Genomic DNA, 22,825 nt, shown 5'->3' with positions numbered 1-22,825 from the left:
ACACATGCATGCACGCACTCTGTCTGCTTGACTTTGTCTCCCACCATGCCCTGGGTTAAAGAGTGGTGGAGCTGGGTGGGAGAGGAGATGAAGCTCTTACACTCCTCTTCCTTCTACCCCCTCTCTGCACTCTCTCTCTTTTTCCTTTCACCCTGTCATAAATCCAGGCAGCCTGAGGTTGAATGCTAAGAGAATTAAAGGAAGCAACTACGTGTGCATCAACCAGAGCTTTTTAATATGAAATACCTTCAAATCTTCACATTGTTCTGCAAATAAAAACCCAAACAGCTTCTCTTTTTTGGCCCTATCAAAAAGGACAAACCTGTTAAATTCACACAAAGCAAACCAGGAGAACAGCAACGAAAGAAAAAGCTAAACATATTTATGGATGTCTACGTGGAATTTATTCAGAGAGCTTTATTACGACCTTGCAGTAAACAAATGTAATCGAATGAACTGCATCAAATCCGTCAGATCTGAAGCTGTAAGCTCTACATATTGGCAAAGAGTTAGTGTGTATCTGTGACATGCATAAAATCACACAATCACAAACTGAACTGCAGCTAAACAATTACATTAAGTGCATACTGCTGCCAGTGGACTCCCGCTGCCTGTGCTGTTCCCTCTGTGAGAAAACAGATGAGTAAAATACAACTATGACTATGAAAGTCAGCCATAGCATCCACCAGCACAGCGACTGTATGTACTATATACCAGCATATTCAATTTCTGCATCAAAAAACAACAAATATAACCCTTAATAATGTAGCGGAGAATCTCAGAGGGATCGCCAAGAGGCACAAAATGCTCCAAAGTGTGAATATTTTAAGTGCAAGCACCGAGGGATGAGTGAACTAAACTCCTCTTAAATCCTTTACCACTTAGCATCAATAAAACATGAGCTAACTGGGGGGAAAGAGAGGCAGAGCCAGAGAGCAAGAGAGGGAGAGTTACAGGAAGATGACAGATAACCAATCAAAGGGTTCCTATGGAAAAATGTCAAAGAAACAAAAACATTTACAAGAATTTCCCATTCTCACCAAAGGTATTTGTTTCTGGTCTTATACAGTGGCTCCTTTTGCATTTTTGCTTCTATAAAATGTTCCCTTGATTCAAAACTTTCACGACTGAATCATTATATTACAGATATATATATATCTTATGATGCACAGGACACATATCAGACGCATACATTTAGTGGAAGTTTTATCCATTTCTTTTCCTTATGGGTAACTGCAGAGCCTGCAGTGATGGGCATGGCCATTTTTGTTAATCCTGCTTTAATTTTTGCCCCTTGCAGTCCTCATTAGCTTTCCTACACATCATGCATGAACCGAGTCCCTGAATCAGAAGGACATTTGTATTTGTTTGGCGCATTTTCTTGAGAACGTCCAATGTTTCACAATTTTTCTTATTTCAGTTTGATATGAAGAAAAAACACCAGATTTTTCCCCTTGCTCACAGTGGTACAGAATCATTCCCAAAAGTCCGGCAAGTGAAAACAATCACATGATCTCTGGAGGAGGTAACAGCATCTGGGGGGGTGGGAATTTAACACAACCCGACTGCCTATCCCTTTCCTTAACCACTTAAGGCTGCAGCGTGGGTTGAGTCTACTGCAGTTGCAGGGTACATGCTGGACAGATCACCTGCCCATCACAAGGTTAACACAGAGAGACAGACAACCCCACACGCTCTCACACACAACCTACTGCCAATTTAAATTCAGCAACTGAGCATGTCTTTAGACTGTTGGAGGAGGACGAAGAAACCCACGGAAGCACAAGGAGAACGCCACACAGAAAGACCACTGTCCAGGAGGTTGGAATGCCTTAGCTTTTTCCCTCTGAGGTGACAGTGCTAACCACTTTACCTCTGACAGAAAGCGGTGCAGGGGGACAAAAAATTAAGTGTAGCAAAGTTGAAGAAAATTGAGTTTTGCAGATACTAATTTCACCCAATCCCCCACACAAAAAAAAATGGTATTTATTCCATGAAACGCAACACAAACTTTAGGCACTTTAGATGTTTAAATTCTTATTCTTTCCACAATACCACTTAAGGGATGCATCTGTTCAGTCCCAAATTCATTCTGTGGCATGCCAACGACCCCATCACAAAATGCCTGAGTCATAAAGTAATATCTTGAGCCACAAGAACAAGAAGAAGTCTTGCAACAGATGGTGAAGCCCCCACAGTGCCCTGACCTCAGCATCATGCAGTCAGCCTAGGATTTCATGAAGAGGGAGAGGAAAAAAAACGACTGGCAAAACTGAAATGAAAAGTTCTCCAAGATACTTTCACCAACCAAGCTGCAGAGTACTTAAAAAAAAACAAAAAAAAAAACTAAGGTACTCAAGCCAGACAAAGATTTTTATTTTGGTTTAACTGTTCTTTTTATTTTAAGGTAATTTACTGCCTAAACAGTGACAATGTTACTAATTAATTAATAATGTAATGTTAGATTATTATATAATTCAATTCAATTCAATTCAATTCAATTTTATTTATATAGCGCCAAATCACAACAAACTGTAATAATATTATTATTTAGCTTTAATTTCACTCCCATATAAGTTTCATCTACATTTGGATTTGTATATCATCCTTTTTGGATCATCATAACCCAAATAATTCATGCAGCCCTTTTTCACTCCCTTTGAAATCATCCTGAATGCAACAGTATGATATGCACAGAAGTAACAGATAGTACCAATTAGTCACATATGTCTGAGCAGCGCCTTGAAGATGGATATCTATCATCTGTTCTGCAGAGTAGTTGATATTATGTTGCTCTTACTTTCTTAAGATTGTGTATTTAAACAAAAAACTCTGTAGAGGAGAAGATCATTTGAACATCAATACAAAGTCATGTGCAAATGTCTTGAGCCGCCCTGTATGTACAGAAGAGGTCAGGAGAGAGGTACAACAGTGAGTGTCAACAGCCATCTGTAAAACACAATGGAGGCTCTGTCGTGGTTCGGGACTGCATTTCAGCCGGTGGTTTTGGAGATCTTGTTAAAATGCAGAAAAATACAGCTAGATTTTGAACTGCCATGCAGTACCATCTGGAAAGCGTTTGATATTTCAGCATGATGAAGATCCCAAATACACTGTAAATGCAGTAAAAGCATACCTGGGTAGAAAAAACACACAGTGGAACACTATCAGACATGGATTGGCCTCCCCAGAGCCCGGACCTTAACATTATGGAAGCAGTGTGGGATCATGCTGACAGAGAACAGAACAAAAAGGCAGAAACATCCAAAGAAGAGCTGTGAATGTCCTTCAAGAAGCCTGGAGAACTCTTCCTGAAAATTGCTTAAAGAAATGAAAAGAAAGCTGCCTCAGAGTTCAGACTAGGCTGAAGAATAAAAGTAGTTACACCAAATATTGACTTTCAAGCTCGTTAGAATTGTATACCATATATGTTTGCATGTTTCCATTAATTGCTGCACCTGCTTGAAGGGAGGCTCAAGACCTTTGCACAGTACTGTGCATTTACTGTATCTGCATGTTTACATGGCAGGATTTCAGTTTCTGATTCAGTTTGGTCCCATTTATTCTGACTGAGGCTTCTAAACCCTTCAGACTTACGATGTTGGGCTTCATGTGAACTTACTTTTCTTCACTTCCTCCTTTATTTCGGTGACTGGTTTTCTGATTGTGTCTCTTGTTGTTTTACTTCATGTCGTCCTCGTCTCAGTTTTACACTTGAAGCTTCCCTCATATTGTATCCACCTGTGTCTCATTTTGCACTCAGCCCTGAATGTTTTTACTGTCTAGTCGTTTTTTTACCGGATTGTCAGTTCACCCCTCATCTGGGCTTTTTCTTCACTGTTGAAGTTCTTTTTTTGTGTCCCCTTATTTGCTGTTTTCTAGGTTCAGGTTTGTCAACCTCCTGTTTCCCTCCATTTGATTACACTTTTTTAAAAATGGTAAACATGAGATCGGTAATCATGGATCGGAGAAGATGCTATGTGTTGGAGACTGTGAAGTTTTAATTTCCTGCAGTTGTAAATTAATTATACAGTCCAAGCATTTTTTTAAAAAAAAGAAACAACTCCTTATCAGAGGAGCGTTTGATAGACAGGTGGCTGCCAAATACTGACAAAGTCTGAAAAACAAACTATTATGTACACTCACACAATCCTCACGCAAATGAATATCTTAAGTTGGACTCTCCCTCATGAAGACATACTGTACCGCAAACTTCCGCTGCAGCAAATCTGTTTCTTAAAGCTCAATTAAAAACAAACTCTATTAAAATTAACTTTATGTGCACAATTAGCGCTCTCCCACTCCTCTCCATTAGTGCTAACCTGGTGAAAAAAAAATTCACCAAGTGGCTGCCTCACATTAAAAGCCACCCTCTGTTTCCCTGGTTCAGTGGCTTTAATGGGAATTAGCAGCAGCTGGAAATGTTGGATTTACATTTGCAATAACTTAATACGACTCTGACTGAGCTGTAGGAGTGGAAACGCTGATGATAACATTAATGAAATAAAATGACAAGCAGTGATGCTAAATTACAGACTGCATCTTTTCCTGCAAAGCCAATCTAAATCCAACCACATGCAATCAAAATTATATAGAATGGCAAAATGTACTCAGAGTATATGGGAAGCCACTTGTCGCTGTGCCAACCCAGGAATTGGAGCAGAACATCCATCCGTTTTCTGCCACTTACCCGGGTCTGGGTAGCCGGGGCAGACACCCAGACCTCCCGCTCCCTGTCCTCCTCCTTGGACATGCCCATAACAACTCCGGTGTTTAGGGAGCAAAAACATTTTTTTTTTTTTAAAAACCCAAACCATGAACTTTCCCTAAAGATCATGCCAAGTAGTTTTGGTGCTGAACTCAGTTGTGATTGAAAGTTAAAATTAGCTTTAAAAATATAAAAGTTTAAACTTAGTGCAGTCTAAAAATAACACGACTGGGACAGAATATGAAACCTGGTGTCCCGGGTGAAATTCTCGTGGATTTCTGCAGACTTTATCTGTCTGTGAAACTTTGTTTTGTTGGAAAGAAAATCTGTTTCCTTAAAATGTAACTGAGGATGCAGTTTTGTTGCATGGTAAAATAACTTTTAGAAGACGGGGCTGAGAGTTGCCCTTCTCCCCGACTGTTTGAGGCATGTTCTTCTTGTTAACCCTTTAAAAACTGAAGCTTACATAGGCCTTTTAAGCATTTCTTGTTCCAGTATAATGTGCTCTCTTCAAGCAGAAGTTGGCCCTTTTGTCAGATGATTAACTTTTACAGCTTTCACCATGAACCCATTTCCACATATTTTTACAGCCTACCTCTCCCTTCAGTTTGTCAAAGAAATTGAACTACTACCATTGGTCAACAAAATAACTGCCAAAAACTGATTTTCTATTTTCGCTTGAACTGATAGCACAAACAGCATCATTGTCCCATGTCTCTGACCCAGTCTGATTAGTGACCTTTTGGAGTTTGTTTCCTTTTGTGATCCCTGGTTTCTTGGTTTTGGATCCCTGGTTTTGGTTTGTTGTCCTGTTTCCATTTAAGTATGTTTAATCATGTTCTCAGTTTTGATGCTTAGGTTATGTTCTCCCTCTGCGTGTCTTGGTTCTTCATGTATATGTTGCTCCTCCATGTGTCCGTATGTTCAGTAGCTTTCTAGTTTACTTTGTCAGCCTTTGTCTGTTGTCCTCAGCATTTAGTTTTACTTCCTCGTCTCCCGTGATTACGTTCAGCTGTGCTCCCCACCTGGTGTCTGTTACCTTGTCATCCATGTGTGTCTTTATTGTCTCAGTCTTCCCTTTCTCTCTTGTTCGAGTCTGCAATTGGTCAATTTTGGTAGTCGACTAATCAATTATTTTTTTCAATTGGTCAATGGTTATTTCAATCTTACTTCACCTGTTCAGGCCTGCCCACCTGTAAATATCACCTTGTTGTCTCATCTTACAATTCAAATAATGACCCATAAAAATATGAGTTTAAAACTAATCAAATGTATTTTTTAACATTAATGTGACCATCACAATAAATATCAAATAAACAACACATGTTAAAGTGAATGCAATTTTTATTTTTAAATTAAAATATGTGCTTATAAATAAAAAGGGCCTCTGTCCAAAAGTTCAAATAAGGCTTCAAATATAATCAAAGGTTTTTCTGCCCAAAACACCTGAAAAGTTTACAGATGATTCAGTTCATGAAGAGGTTTACTATTCAGAATGAACGCTGATATTAATGCGAGAAAAAAAAAACAGGAGACCATGTAGCTGCTCCTACTGTCCTTCACTCGTTAGCTAACATAACTGAAATGGCGGTGCTTAGCAAACATCATCCATGAGAGCTTGTCTCCGACAGGTAAACTAACAGAAACATTACTGTACAAACATTAACAGGTATCAACGACGCACTAACGTACCCATCCAGAGCTGACGCCACAGCTTCATTTTTGTTTTAATTATTAAGAAAACTGTCACTAAAAATATTATCTGTATTGAAGATGAATGTAGTGAAGTTGGACGTTCCCGGGTGACTTTAGAGAGTAATTGCGCTGGGTTGAGCCACAGACAGCCCTGGCCCAATTTAACCCCTGTTGATTTATATATTTCATTAGTTCTTCTTTCTCATAACCTCCTACACAGAAAATGAGTGCATGAGGCGAGGTGTTCCTCATTTACAGCCTTCTCACCTGAAGACAGCTGCCTAACCTTCTTTTGTCTTCACAAGCGTCAATATTATTGTGGTTTTAATATAATGCCAATCAGCCTAAATAGGTCCAAATCTCACGTGAAGCTGGAAGCCACACAGTCCAGCGCACACTCAGTGAGACGTGCCTAACTACCCACATGGGAGCGTGTCAGTGAGAAGAGCAATAAGCTGCAATGTGGTTCCTCTCTTGATCAGTCCTGCTGCTGCTTTATAACTGTACTGACTGAGTTACAGACATTTCTTTGCTCCACAGGAAATTTGGCCATTATACTCAAGTGGTTCGTCCAGTACATCACCTGTGTCACCAAGCAGCTGCTGTACAGTCCAGTGAACGGGGACCTCTGCATACTCTGTGGCATTACAAATATATGATCAAAGATGAAGAACAGAAAAAAAACATATACGATATGATATGATTGTCATGAAATTTGATAATTACCTCCACCAAGGAGGTTATGTTTTTGGTAGCGTTTGCACACTTGCATGCCATTCTGTCTGTAAACACGATGGCTCGTATAGTTTTATATGAATTCTGATTAAACTTTGTAGGGGTGCAGAGTGGGGTCGTGTTAACAAGCCGTTAAAATTTGGCTTGCATCCGCCAAAGGTCTCCAAGGTCGACTTGACAAAAACTGATTCTTACAAGTGCGGTGTGTATTGGCAACATACAGAGAGTGCTGTATAAATATTTTATATATGTCACATTTGACCTCTGACTTCACCTTCAAGGTCAATGGATTTATCTGGAAGTCAAAGTGATAATAATGCTATACAGAGCTATTTAATACTATGTTTCTTACTGCCATTGTTTGTATTGATACATATAGGCATTTACGGATTGATATATGGTGATTCTAAATATCAGGTTACTTTGGACCTCTGACCTCTTCTTTGAGGTCAAATAAGGTCAAACTTATCAAACTTGTCACATTGGACCTCTGATCTCACGTTTACGCTTCCTTTCCTTCGAGTTGACTCCAGAATGTGTTTTATCCTTAAAGAAAGTATCGTTTGGAGAAAGAAAGTGAATCTCACATAAGTAAAAATTATACACAAAAATTATGTAACATGGGTTTCAACAGGGCGAATCACAAAAGCGTGCACTTTGTATGTCTTCGTGTTTTTACTGCACTACACACTTATTGAAGTACATTTAAAAAGAACAAAGAAAACAAAAAGAATATATACAAAATACAATACTATTCCCTTTAAAGTAAACACTGCCCAGAGAGTGAGCTGCCCTGGTGGAGGTCTGCGCTCTCTTTTTCACAGCGTGAAAAAGATTTTACCACAACCCTTGAACACAGCATCGGTTATGTCACAGATGAACACCTGGACATGCAGAAATGTCACCATACGTGCTGAGTGTGATTCAGAACACTTTTCAAGCACAAGGAAAGGCACAGCTAGACACAACAAATGACACCACATGGTACGTGTGTGTATTTTTGTGTACATGTGTGAATAACTGTGTCAGCCTGTTAATGTATGACCATGTGCATTAGCAGCAGGCACTGTCTGCTTCTATTTAATATTTCTAATGCCACTACTGACTGGAGATTCTTTTTTATGCTACTTATTTAATCTCTTATGCTGACGTCATACAGCATACAGAGTCTTTGTGTTATCCAGTGGTGGAGGATGGGACCATGTTAGTATGTTAGCTAATAGTTTATGACTCACTAGATGGACAGAAAGCACTGCATGGGCCTGGGGGCAGAGCTGCACCACGAGGCCTCCCTCTGCTAAGCTTAGTCAGGTGGCTGCTGGTCTGCTGTCAACCCGGGGCCCAGCTCAGAGCTGCGCCATGGGCCCTGACCGGCTACCCACAGAGGAATATTATCGCTAACAGGATCTGTTTTAGGTCACAGAAGTGCACACATGAGCACACACACATGTGCGCATGCACACTGAGACATCATGGGAAAGGGCATTCAGAAAGAGGAAGCACACTGGTTGAAGAAACACTCTGCTTCACTGATTTCTGAGACGGCGTGTCCACCCACACTCTTACACACATAAACTCAGGGAGACAAATGCGCCCGCACATGCATGCGCGCATATATACACTCGCAGAACGCAGAGATTCTCGGTCTGAGGACAACAGTTCTTTTTCGGCCGATGCTGTCAGATCTGCTCATCCTCAGAGACGCATGGGACTCACTGGGAACACGCATGCGTACACGTGCGTGCACACACACACACATCCAAATACTGGGGCTTCCTCGAGCTCTGTCTTCAGAGCATCAGAGTAAACAGTGCAAGAACAGGATTTGAGCAAACAAATGAATATTCATGACTCACAGTTTGTGTGTATGCATACAAGGAGGGAGGCAAATCAAAGCTATATGAGTCAGGAAAAGGAGGGACAAGAGGATTACAAGGTTCAGGGCAGAAAGAGGACAGGATATAAGCAGAGGGCAGGACGTAGAGCGATATCTCAGTAGCCACAACAGCCCAGGATCAAGATGCACTCATTGCCTCCCTCCATTGCGGCAGCTATATCCTCCTCCCTGCATGATTCAACCTTCCTCCTCGCTCTCTGTATTTCAATTACGTCATGCATTATATTTCCATTCATGACAATATTACTCATGTGGATCCACTCAGGTGGCTCCTTTCTGTAAAGAATCATAGTGGTGAGTGGGATTTTGATTGTGAAAGCCTGTTGTGGTGAGGCAGATACTTCAAGGACGGCTTAAGCTAAAGATGACTTGTTTTCATTAAAACTTTGCTTTCATGAAAACGTCTGGAGAACTAATTCAGGATAACCATGAACCCCCCCCCCCCCCCCCCACTGAGATATCCCTCCCCCCATAGCTCATGACCTCCACCTTTGTCCCATCATCAAAATAACAGGATGAGTACATTCTTACCCAATAGGGGGTCAAACCTTTTGCTTGTAGTGATTCAATTTGCTTTTTTTAAAGCAAGCTTTTTTAAAGCTTTTTTTTAATTTAAAGTCACTGTAGTGATAAAGCAGAGGAAAACATAAATAATCAGAATGTTGTGGGCTCTCTAGATATATTGTAAAGTCCATAAAGAGTTTTTGTTCTCATTGCAGGGATGTTTGGGGATATTATAATCAATATCTTTATATTAACAATGAATTAGATTAAAAATACAACTAATATTGGAGTGCACAGAACACCATCACCAACTCTTTTAGCTCACTTTTGTGCTTCTCCGGCTGGCCTTTAGTCTTACTTGCTACATTTCTGCTTTCAGCAATAGCCAAACAAGACACGAGAAACTATCTTAAGAATTTAAGAAAACTAAAAAAAAACATCTCAATATAGGGTGAATAGCGGACTTACAGTGGACTCACAAACAAACCCCTTGGCACTACATACAGAGGTATGCAGATGTTTGGGTACCTCTGGTCAAAGTTACTGTTACTGTGAACAGTGAAGGACAATGAAGATTAAATGATCTGCAAAAGGCATATGGTTAAAGATTACACATTCCCTTTATATTTTAAGTAAAAACACATTTTTAATTTCATCCTTTTTATCTTTTCAAGAAAAAGGAAAAGGGCCTGAAGCAAAAGTTTGGGGACCCTGCATGGTTAGTACCTAGTAGTACCAGTTCTTGTTTGGGGAATTTTCATCCATTCTACCTCGCAAAAGTCTTCCAGTTCTGAGAGATTCCCGGGTCGCCTTTCATGCACTGCTCTTCGGAGGTCTATCCACAGGTAATCAGTGATGTTCAGGACTTGGTAAAACCTTCAGCTTGCGTCTCTTGAGGTAGTCTATTGTGGGTTTTGAGGTGCGTTTAGGATCATTATCCATTTGTAGAAGCCATCCTCTTTTCAACTTCGGCCTTTGTACAGATGGTGTTGTGTTTGCTTCCAGAATTTGCTGGAATTTCATCGAATCCATTCTTCCTTCTAGCTATGCATGACTGATCCACTCCCGTGCTTAACAGTTTGAGTGGTGTTATTCCCATGAAATTCTGTGCTTTTTTTTACCTCCAAGCATACCTTTTCTGCCAAAGAGTTCCATTCGGTAAACAGCACTTGTTTCTAAAACGCATCGGACTTGTTCAGAGGCTTTTCGTAAATTTCTAACGATGAATTTTGTGGTGAGCACACTGGAGAGATCTTGTTCTGATGACTCTGCCGTGAAGGCCATATTTGAGCAGGTGTTGCTGCAGTAGAACAATGTACCACAAATCCTGAGTCTGCCAAATCTTCCTGCAGGTCTTTTGCAGTCAAGCGAGGGTTCTGATTAGCCTTTCTAGCAATCCTACGAGCAGCTTTCTCTGAAATTTTTCCTGGTCTTCCAGACCCTGTCTTGACCGTCACTGTTCCTGTTAACTGCCATTTCTTAACTACATTTTGAACTAAGGAAATGGCAACAGATAATCACAATAAAAATGCACAAAAGACACAAACATCAAAAGAGGGCAGTGAGTCAAATTAGTGGAGGTGAAGTCTATCAGTCAGGTGCTCACTGCAGCTGCCTGTGTCGGCTCACCTGTTAAACAAAGTAACCATGTCCCTAAAAACCCAAACTGTGCCTAATAATTTCCACCCAGTACAGTTGTAACAAAGGAGCAAAGTAACTATAAAAACCAAAGCGCTCTCCTGGTTGACAAACTTGTGACTTGCAGCTCACTATCAGTCCAGCGTCCTAATGCAGACCTCCTAAACAAATGACAGGTGGTGCATGAAGTCAGCAACTTCAATGGTCAGCTTGTGCATATCTGAAACCGCAGTATTTGACACACTGAGATGAGCGCATGTTGAAAAAGCCAGGCATCGTTCTCAGGGGTTTATGAACAGTGAGACAGAGCTCCACAGAGGGTGAATATTGGACTTAGGTTCATAAAGCAGTGAGAAAGTTAATGTTGCTCCCTAGTCTACAAGATGTATAAGAAGGCAGCTGTTATCTAACACATTCAAAGGTGATAAAATGTCAAATTTAAGCTCTGCTGCCCCTAAGCAGTTAAAATAATTAAAATTAATTAATGCACCTTTAAAAATATACCACTTTATTATTAACATAGATGCCCTGCAGCTCTAAAGAGGTCAGAATATAACCTTTCAATACTAGAGCATCGCTAACTTCAGCCTCGGAGAATTACCAAAGAAATGAACAGATCTGACAGTTTGTCACCAACAGCTGAACTTTGAAAGCTTAACAAAGGTCAGATTTATTGCTGGGGCTGCTGGACTGGATTAATGCACAAGTGTGCTCAATACTCAGCTGACATTGTTATTATAAGGATTATTTGGGAAATTGTCTGAAAAATAATGTGATATATTAGAAAATAAAACATTTTATCTACGCTGCTATGTGATCTGGTCCCACCACTGCTGGCGCACAGCTGACACATTTTGTCCTGCCGCTACCTTGCACTAACCACTGTAGAGATTTGTCCTATTTTTAGAAAGCGCTGAAAGCAGCTCAGACATGCAGAAAATATCAAAAAGCACACAATATATTTGCAGAGTTACCCAGCAAAGGCGCGGGAGAGGGGGGGAGTAGGAGGGCAGACAGTTATTTACAACTTAAAGGTAAGCGTCAGCTTGGATTGCCAGGGAATGCCAGGAGGAGCTGCTGCTTCTCTGCTGCCTTTTATCAAAGAGAGAGAAAAAAGTGGTGAAAATGTGCGGTGTCTCCGTAAATTCTGTATATTTCAGTGATGATAAATCTACAGAGGGTGCCTATGGACTCAGAGCTAATAACAAGCTATGCAATAAAATGAGAAATCCAATACATTCCAGTAACAAGGTCATCATTCAGTGACAACAGTAATGGCCCAGAAGCCCATTAAATGTATGCTTGTAGTACACAATGAAATCTATTTTTTTCACATTTGTTATTTTTGTATTAGCTTATGTCAAACAAACTGTCAGAACTGGTATCAAATGTTCCCTCAGTCCCTCTGAGAGAGAACTGACTTTGGACAACAATGAACGAACAAAAAGCCACATTTAAACAGAGCAATACTAAATATGTCCAAGAGTAGTGCTGCAAAAATAAGACATCAGTGGGCACTAACCTCAAGAAAGGAAAAAAAACAACACATTTTTAAAGGTGAACGTGCACAAAAGTGATTAATGTAGTAATGAGATGCTTTCACCCTTTGGTGGTGATGAATACTAAGGTCAAAAAACATCAAGCAGCAATGACCTTCAGGCTTGCCAGTACCTCTCACAACGGCACACATACAGCATACATGCCTGTGATAATGTATGTGATAATGTGAGCTTAAATGAGACCATAAATGGAAGGAAAACACAAGAAACTGAAAAGGTATCTTCACTCAAAATGTTAATCTAAGCCTGTTTCTGTATCACAGTGACTCCTGGGTACCTATTATGCTCGTTTCTACCTCTATATTATTATTATTATTATGCTATTATTATGTAGATGTGCTATTGTAGCTGTGTGTGACTGGCATCCTTGGTGCAGTTCTCAGTTCAACAAGTGTCTAAAATAACCTGCTTTAGCTGCTGTCACCTTCCTTTAAGCATCTTTCATCTGATTGGATGTTCCTCCTGAACAGAAGGTTTGAACAGCAGGTGGGAGTGGCTGCTGTGCTCACAGGCAGTACTGTGTGTCTGAGATGACCACGTTCAGGATATCTGCTGTCAGTGACATCATGAAAAGTCAAGAGTAGAAAGTGACCAAAAAAAAAGAGATGATTCTGAACTCATTATTTGAAACCACCAAGTAAAGCTGAAGCTGATGAGAAGTTCATCAGCTCTGTTGGTATTTCATTGACCATCGTACTGGACCTGGTTAGGATTACACTGACCTGATTATGGCAGTGGATGAACAGTCAAGGTGAATGACAAATTTTATTAAAAGTAATTCTGCCATAATTTTTAGGGCATCATAAATGCCAAAATCAAAATGAATGTAAATCCATCATTACTGATCCAAGTCATTCACTGACCAAGGATGCCATCAAGCCAAGCCTCTACAAGACTAAAGGCCAACACACAGCAGCAGCATCTGTTGCACGTCAGAACACTTGCACCCACTGTTTTCTGTGTAACCCAACACCTGCAGTGTTTCCATGCATATCAAACTGCAATGACAGCTTATTCATTCACATTCACTCCCAAGACATTTAACTACCATGCTTTACCTTCAGTACTTCTTTGTCTGTATACAAAGAAACCCACAAGGCATGAAGACATCCATGTATGCTGCACAAGCCCACCTAGCAACTGTATGAGGTGTTACTTAAATGCAGTGCCTTTGCTCAACAACCCCAAATCCAAAAAAGTTGGATAGAACACAGAAAACATCAAATATTTAAACTGAGAAAATATAACATTACGAAAAAAATAAGGTCCTTTGGAATTTGATGGCAGCACCACGTCTCAATAAAGTTGAGACAGGGCCATTTTTACCACTGTGTAGCATCCCCTCTTCTTTTAACAACAGTATGGTAAGATATGTTCATAGATACCGGTAATGATATCTGGAAGTGTTCCTGAGCCTGCAGTGATTTTCATAACAGAATCCTGTTTGTAATGCAGTGTTGTCTGAGGGCCCAAAGATCACGGGCCAGCCAATACTCATTTTTGCCCTTGTCTCTCTCTCTCTCTCTCTCTCTCTCTCTCTCTCTCTCTCTCTCTCTCTCTCTCTCACACACACACACACACACACACACACACACACACACACACACACACACACACACTGAGATTTCTCCAGATTTTCTGAATCTTTTCATGATTTTATATTCTGTAGGCGATGAAACGTTCAGTGTTCACGATTTTACATTGAGGAACCTTATTCTGAAATTGCTCCACCATTTGTAGATACAGTTTATTGCAGATTGACGAACCTCTGTCCATCTTTACTTCTGAGAAACTCTAAGAAGCTCTATTTATACCCAGTCATGTTACTGACCTATTGCCAGTTAACCTGATCAGCTGCAACCAGCTGTTCCTTAAGCTGTTTCTTCCAGCTGTTGCTGCAATCAAATTTAAAAGAAGCTAATGTTTTTACTGAAATACTAAAATGTCTCAGTGTAAACATTTGATAGGCTTTCTATGGTCTACTGTGTATAAAATGTACATTTATGAGATTTGCAAATCATCACATCCTGGTTTTTATTTACATCTTACAGAGTGTCTCAATTTGGCTGACTTGTAAATGCCACCCTTAGAATCTGTCTGTCCAGAGCTGTTTTAGCACAACAGAAACTCCTCTTCATCACAGTTAAAGTTATTTTTTAACCAGTTTTTTTAACCGGGATTTCATCTACAGGGTTTCATCCAGTGGGGTGGGGGTGGGGCGGATTTTTTAAAGCAGCTGATTTCCTGGGCTGAGGTCCTCTCGCACCGAGCTCAGAACTTTACCAGTTTGCTATTGGAACTGTTAGCTATCACCACAGTTAGCAACCGGGTACTGCAATTTTGTTCCAGAATGCGCTAAAGCGATTTTGCAATTGCCGTGAAAGTACCTCCCCCCATAATTTTTTTTTTTCTGGCGGAAACACTGATTTACTCAAGCATAATGTACACTCCTGTCCAAAAGTACTGGAACAATGAGGCCAGTCCCTTCATTTCTGCTGCAGACTGAAAACATTTGGGTTTGACATTTAAAAAAAATATATAAATAAGATAAAAGATCAATATCTCAGCTTTTATTTCCAGGTGTTTACATCTGGATCTGATACACAGTTCAGCACCTTTTGTCTGAACCCATTCCTTTTTCTTGTGAGCAAAATATTGGAACACCTGACTGGCAGGTGTGTTTTGTTGCCCAGGTTGATTATTCAACAATAAATACAGCTGAATGTGTACACTCAGTTTCAGATTTGGGTTTTGCTTTTTGTTTTATAGTTAGAGGAGTAACCAACATGAAAACTGGAGAGGTGTCTATGGGTCAAAAACGAGCAGCTGGGATTTCATCTACAGGGTTTCATCAAGAGGGGATGATGGAAAATCAATCAGAGACACTGCACAAATATTGGCCATAGCCAGTACAACCGTTTGGAAGGCCATGAAGATGAAAGTCATCGCTGGTGAACTAAGTAACAGATTTTGAACAGGTAGACCACGGAGAACAGCAACAGCTGATGACAGAAACATTGTAAGCGCTGTAAAGAAAGACCCCAAAACAACTGTTAGTGACACCAGCAACAACTTCCAGAGGGCAGGAGTGAAGGTATCACAATCTACTGTTCACAGAAGACTTCATGAACAAAAGGACAGAGGATTCACCAGAAGATCCAGAAAAAAAACCCACCAAGAAGAATAGGGAGGCCAGGCTGGAATTTACCAAGTCCAAAATAAAGGGATTGACCTCATTGTTCTAATATGTTTGGAGGGGAGCGTACCGTTTCATCAATTAATAAGAAATAAAAGGAAATTCTACAGATTTCTGTCACATTGTCTTTACTGTAACCAGTGAAAATACTCAGTGCCATGTAGACTTAAACCCCCCCCCAAAGGCCTATTTTAAGCCAGGAGAAAGCCTGTAACACGCTGATATTTAGCAGATACAATGTTTGTCACTGGTCATCATCTTAGTTGAGAGTGCTGATGCTGCTAATAGACACTATAAATTAAATTGCTGATTTATTTATTTTTTTAGATATTTGGTTATGAACTAAAGAAAACAATTTTTTTGCCAAATGTAGGCACTATATGGAGAGATGGAAGGATTACAGGCAGATAATACTGACCCTGCATTTACCTTTATTTACTTTACTTATGCCAGCATCAACGTCCGTGGTTTAAGAAGGCACTGAACCATGTCGGATTAACAATGAGCTTGAATAATCAGTCTGTACCTTCGAGATGGTTACGGGAGAACCAAAGAGAGTGAGAGCAAGTAACTGTGAAGTCAGACCACAGGAGGGGAGGGGAGACCGAGGAGAGGAAGTGGTGATTGAGTGACTCCATTTAAACGCTGCCACAACTTGCAACCAGATGGGAGGGTTAATGAGGAGAGAGTCATGCCTGAACATGATGCCTCAGTGTTGGGCTGCACCACACCACGTGTGCGCGTGTGTGGTGGGTTTACTGTACAGGGATGTGTGTGATGAAGGATTGAAGGTTAAAGCTAAAAACTGCATCATTGGCAAACACCATCTGGGTACTCACAGGAGCGTGGACATCTATCACATACACACAGAAGCACAGTGCTGTTACAGGTCCTTAAGAGTAATTGTTGAAAGAGAGACTTTCCCTATTTTCCCAGTTCCTCCTGGGGCTTAAACAGGCAACTGCCAAGTGCTCTCACATGCAGCTCCGTCACACTTTCAGCGTTACTGTTTTGAAATATGCAGCGACTGTAAAGTTAAACACCATGCAATATTAAACCTCTGATCATGAATAATACAGACCTCATGTTGCTTTTACATGCCAACACCTCACGGCATGAATTGTATTCATGCTGCACAGTCAAAGGCTCTCACCCTGAAAATGCTGGTCTGTGTTATAACAGCTATGTTTTTTTTTTTTTTCACAGTGTTAAAGACAGGATGCTACATGTGCACTTTAAATTCACTATATTCCCCTAACATCAACAGTATTCAAAAGAATTGAAATGTTCAATGCATGAGCTTGATAATCTTCTCCTCACTTTGTTTACAGGCTTATGGGTCAGTTAGCTTACAGTCGCTAGGCATGCAGCATTTTTACAGCGGTTTGAGCCATCAGAGAAATCATTTGGGATGTCAGCACAGCGTAAATGTTCAAGCGCTTTTACCTGAAAGCTACTTTCTTAAATGCACAGGAAAGGATACGTGTCCCAGGTACAGAAAAGACACAAACTGGTGCATAAAAACTAACCAGAATGCAGGAAATCAAAATTTCCTTTGACCTTATCATGTGTCCCCTCAAGTGCTCAAATGAAACCTATAACCACAACAGGGATATTAAGAGATTTGGTTTACACCTGAACACAAGAAATCTTAGATTACTCCATATAATATTACATGCTAAAGCGACTGTATCATCCGGTCCACGATACCACAGCTGTAATACCGTGACACTGTGGCTCCAGTGTCATTTGCCCCATACAACAACATTAGCATGTTTCAATTGGCCTAGATTCAAAAGGTTTGGAAAAAAATATCATTTTGATCTGCTGTAGAGGCATTTTTAACTGTACACAGCAGCACTGCAGACAAAGGATGTTGGGCCCGCCATACTGCACCATTATAAAGTTGGCAGTGTAGATATGTACTTTCAGCTGGCCTGTCTTGCAGAACAGTTTACTTGATGCCTGTGGAAGGGGCACCTAGTGAAATGTCACCTTCAATCCTCACGGGAAAAGCGGGCTCAGTTCCAAACCAGATATTGTACCTCCCATCTGTTACCCCCTGTGTTTTCTGCTCTTTGTCTTCTTCTTTTTCTCCATACTTCTCTCCTGCCAGATGAATGTGAAAACTTGTTTTCCCAGCAGCCCATTCCCTTCTCCGCTCTGTATTTGTTCTGCTACTAATGCAGTCCCTTTCTCGCTGTGGAGAAGAGATGACATGGTGGTGAATAACACTGGTGCTTTGGTCTCTCTCCTCCTTCTGCTCCTGCTGCACTTCAGCAAAGCTACAGTGAATTGGTTCGGCCTGTGTGTTTAATTGCTTTCCGCTTTAAAGAAGTCTCCCTGCTGGTCCAGACAGAGAAATTCACACAACTGGGGCGAGACTCATAAAGTGCTACTGTGGTATTTTGTTTGAGATAGAACCCAGACTCCAAGAAATAATCTCCTTCCGCAGAATTGGAAGTTGGCGATCCCGAAATGATTTATCTTGTCAATAAGTAAAGGAACAACAGTTATTTATGCAAAAGTGACCGACTTATTGTTTGTGAGTAAATAAAATGAATGGTTTGCTACCCCAGGTGGTGCAAATTAAGGCAAAAATCATGGAAAGAGGATGGAAGAGGGTGGGAATGCTGGAAAAGTCCAAGGTTTTGACTACATGCACAAGCACATGCCTACTAAAATCTGTACAGTAAGCAGTGGCAAATTTGGGCTGTTTGTGGTATAATCATTAGAATCAGTTTAAAACATAAAAATCATTTACATGCTGCTAAATTTTGCAGAAAAGGCTGAAGAATGACTGAAAGACTGGCTGTTGTGCACGTCTGTGGGCAGCAGAACAAAAACCCTTCTGTTTTTAGCTTAACGTTGTGCCTAACATTTGACATTTCATCCCCTCTGAAGAGGCTCTAATTAAAGGTTGTTTTATTTGGTTCTTATTGTAGGCTGTAATGGAAAGTTCCACCTTCAAAAATTTAATTTATACTATTATCAACATCTGCTAGTGAAAACTACCAGGTGAAATAAAGCATTTTACAGTTTTAAAAAGTCATTACGCTCCTGTCATTGTGACATTTTATTCAACAACAGTCCCTCAGATTTTTTAAAATCCATCTTTCCTCAAAAGCCAGGATTATCTTGCACCTTCGAGCAGCCTGCATAGGAGGCTATTTATTTAAAACGTGCATTATTTATCACCACTTACCTCAGTTGGCTAAAGGCGTGGCCCCAGGCTCACCTCCAGATAATTAAAATATTAATGAGTAATGCAAATTTCCTCACACTTCATTGAGACCCTGAGTGATAGCTGCGTAACACCATTCACGGCAGTCTATGTACCAGAATCTGATCCTGAATGTGAAAGGCAAATAACTTTCCTATCATCACTTCAGTATGATACGATACACTCATGAGCCATTTTATTAGGTACATCCTCTCAACTGGACATCAATGCAAATACCAAACAAGTCAGTGACATGGCATGAACTTGGTGTATTTACTCATGTAGACATGTTCAAGATGACCTGCTGAAGTTGAAACTGAGCATCAAAAAGAGGAAGAAAGGTGATTTAAACGTGACTTTGAACGTGGCACGGTTGTTGGTGCCAGACGGGCTGCTCTGAGTGTTTCAGAAACTGCTGATCTACTGTGATTGTTCCCACACAGCCCTTTCTAGGGTTTACAGAGAAGGGTCTGAAAAAGAGAAAATATCCAGTGAGTGGCACTACTCTGGGTGAAAATGCCTCGTGGATGTCAGAGGTTCTTCTTTAACGTTTGGATGGTATGAGCAGAATTTGGCATAAACATCACGAAGGCTTGGATCCATACTGCCTTGTTCAGGCTGCTGGTGGTGGTGTAATGGTGTGGGTGATATTTTCTTGCCACACTTTGGGCCCCTCAGTTCCAGCTGTGGATCATTTAACCCTCACAGCCTACGTGAGTATTGCTGCTGACCATGACTTTTTCTTTATGACCACAGTGTACCCATTTTCTAATGACTGCTTCCAGCAGGACAACGCACCATGTCACAAAGCTCAGATCATCTCACACTGGTTTCCTGAACATAACACTGAGTCCACTGTGCTCAAATGGCCTTCACAATCTCCAGAGCTCAGTTCATTAGAGATGTGGTGGGATGTGGTTGAACGGGAGTGTTGAGGATGGACTTTGTGGAATTTGGTGTTGAAGGGTCAAGGTCAGTGTTACTTTCTCTTATTTCTTCTAGATGTGATATCTCGGGAAAATATGGCATAAACTTCACTGCATCTGGCATAAAGGTTACCTTGGAAATGATTGGAATTTGATGCTCAAAGGTCAGTGTAACCTAAAATTCCTAACCTATAAAAATCAGTCACTCGCCATATTTTTAAGAATTAGTATAGCAATGAGAACAAAGTTTCACACAAATGTCTAATAGGATAAATGTAATTAAAGCATTGAGGACATTTTATATCTAAAAGGCCAAAGATCAACACAATAATAGTAGGTTAAAAAAAATGCCAAAACTCTCAGAGAATGTGACCACATTTCACATTTGCTTGGATACTGGCACTTTTATTTGGTATCCATCCATAAAACTTTTGCAATCTTCAATAAAAAAAAAACCACTACACATGACACATGTCTAGGATCTAAATGGTAACTTCACTGATTGATCAACCCCAAGGTGGTGAATCTACATTAACCTGACCAGAATCCACAGTTTGGTCAGCTCATCAAAAACTGCCATAAAAAGAAACACCAAAGCACTCAAAAGTGTGCGATTTTCCTGCGTAGCGACAGACTCCTACATTGACGCAATCATGCGTGTCCTACCATCCACAGTTGGCTGCAAGAGACTGACACATTACTTAAATGGTTCACAACGTGAAAGCAGAGTTAGGCATTAGTTGTCCAATCATGAAAACAGTAGGTGCTGACTGAAAGTATGGACGCTGTTCCTCATTTAACGGTCCAAAAAGTCACTTTTCTCCACAATGTGAAATTACCCTGAATGTTTGTTGCACTCTGCATCAGCATAACAGGAATTCTTTATCATGGCTGTCACCCTTTAAGCTCCCAACTACTCAAGCAGATCTGCCTTTATTGCTAGGCTATGAGCCTTGGAAGACAGCTGGACCTCTTCGTATCTGTATAAATCTCCATCTGAGCCAGACGGTGGTGACTCTGACCTCATTATGGCTGGTAACAAGTGTTATCGCCACCATCACCACTAGGATTTATCCTTTGAGTCGATTGCTGTTCCTTTGCTCTTTTTGCAGACCAACAGTCCTTTCAACCTTGTGTGCTGCAACATGCCACTGTTTACTGTTTAAAAAAAAAAATGACATAGTAAAAAATTAAATAGTTAAAAAAAATGGTAAACTAAGACAGTAAATATGGCAGCATTTTTTAAACAGCAGCATTTTGAACTTATGTAAAAACAACAACAACAACAACAAAAAACCCTTAAATTCAAACTATGTAACTAAGAACTGGGATACTAGAGACCTATAAGCTGTAGATGTCAGATTTTATAGTGAAGCATGCTCTAAATTTAATTTAAAGGCTTTATTTGTTTAAGAATGTGCATTTACATCTTGAGAATTGGAAATTTGACTGTCTTATTATAAACTGAAGTGGTAGTCTGGTATTATATAGTACCCAAAAGGGGTTTAAAAAAAAAAGAAAAAAAAAAAGAAGTAATATGTACTAATATTCAGTGATTCACAGAATTGCTGAAATTTGATTCAGTTGAAGCCCTGCTTCATTTTCTATGTGGCTCTACTGTACCCAATAAAAGACACAAAGTACAAAGTGATAAATAGAAAAGCAACAGAGAACCTACAATACAATAACTAATGTCCTGGCACCAATATATCTGCAGCCATGCAATGACCCTCGAAGGTGTTGCACTGTATTACTTTTTCACTACAGTTTAGCTAGCTATAATTTCTCTTTCTGACCTTCCAGAGTTCCACACAGATGTTTCCAAACCAGCTCAAGAAATCATAGGCTCATGTCTGTGCAGGTTCTCAGTCATCCAGGTCACAGTAGTCTCTGGAGCCTGAAAAACAAACTCAAGAAGCTTCCTGGTTAAGAGGTGAAGTGTCTTCAAAAAAAAGTCCAGTCTCCTTTTTTGAAGCTGCACAGATTATAGGCTCATGTGACAATATTTCCTTACACTGACAGTTTCATGGCTCTATCATCTGTTCAGTGACTAGGCCTGTTCTCCTCAGTATTTATGAGAGAAGGGCCCACATGAAAATAAAAAGTCTTCTTAACAATCGGAACCTTTTATAAAAAATATGTTTTGGTGCTGCTGTTTGCAATTTTGATCTTCTCAAAGTCAAAAGCGTCAGCTTAAAACTTTTTGACTTTATGTTCTTTTCTTATTGGCTGCAGTTTGAGTTGCCTAAAGTATCCTAACATTGAGATCAAAGCTTTGCGCAGTTTGTAGAAAATCTCCCAGCTTCCCTTCACAGCAGAGCTCCACAGCAGGGATAACAATGAACACAGAAGAGAGCATAATGGAGTTTCATAAAAGTTTGTTTTATTCTTGTGTCCCTCAATTGTGCTTGAAGTAACAATAAATGTCTGAAAGAATTAATTTTGTGCAAGGACAGAGTAGGAAGGACATCCTGAAGGCACTACCAAATGAGGTGAACCTGGCTAGCGAGAACAATAAAGCATGTTTATGTAATAATTCAAGAGGAATGTAGGGGTTTGTGTGGGTTTTTTGCAGAATAGCATTTCTTCATCTCTGGCATGAACAAATGACTGCAGTTCAGGTGGCGTTTTCAACCAGGAGTGTTTCAGAGGAGGGATGCACCTGCAAAATGTCACTGAAATCTAGACAGAGTCTGTTGTGAGCGTCAGCAGGTGAGCTTCCTGTCAGTGTGTATATCATTAAT

At 40.3% G+C, this 22,825-nt stretch overlaps 1 protein-coding gene across 2 annotated transcripts in view; it reads right to left on the bottom strand.

Annotated features, from left to right (window-relative positions):
- The window catches only part of gria4b (glutamate receptor, ionotropic, AMPA 4b), a 177,785-nt gene that overhangs the window by 118,640 nt on the left and 36,320 nt on the right, over positions 1 to 22,825 (bottom strand). The gene's annotated exons all lie outside the window — the stretch shown is intronic.

This window comes from Archocentrus centrarchus, chromosome 14 (assembly GCF_007364275.1).
Source record: "Archocentrus centrarchus isolate MPI-CPG fArcCen1 chromosome 14, fArcCen1, whole genome shotgun sequence".
Classification (NCBI taxonomy): Eukaryota; Metazoa; Chordata; class Actinopteri; order Cichliformes; family Cichlidae; genus Archocentrus; species Archocentrus centrarchus.
The sequence above is the reverse complement of the archived record's forward strand: the minus strand, read 5'-3'. Positions and strand labels throughout refer to the sequence as shown.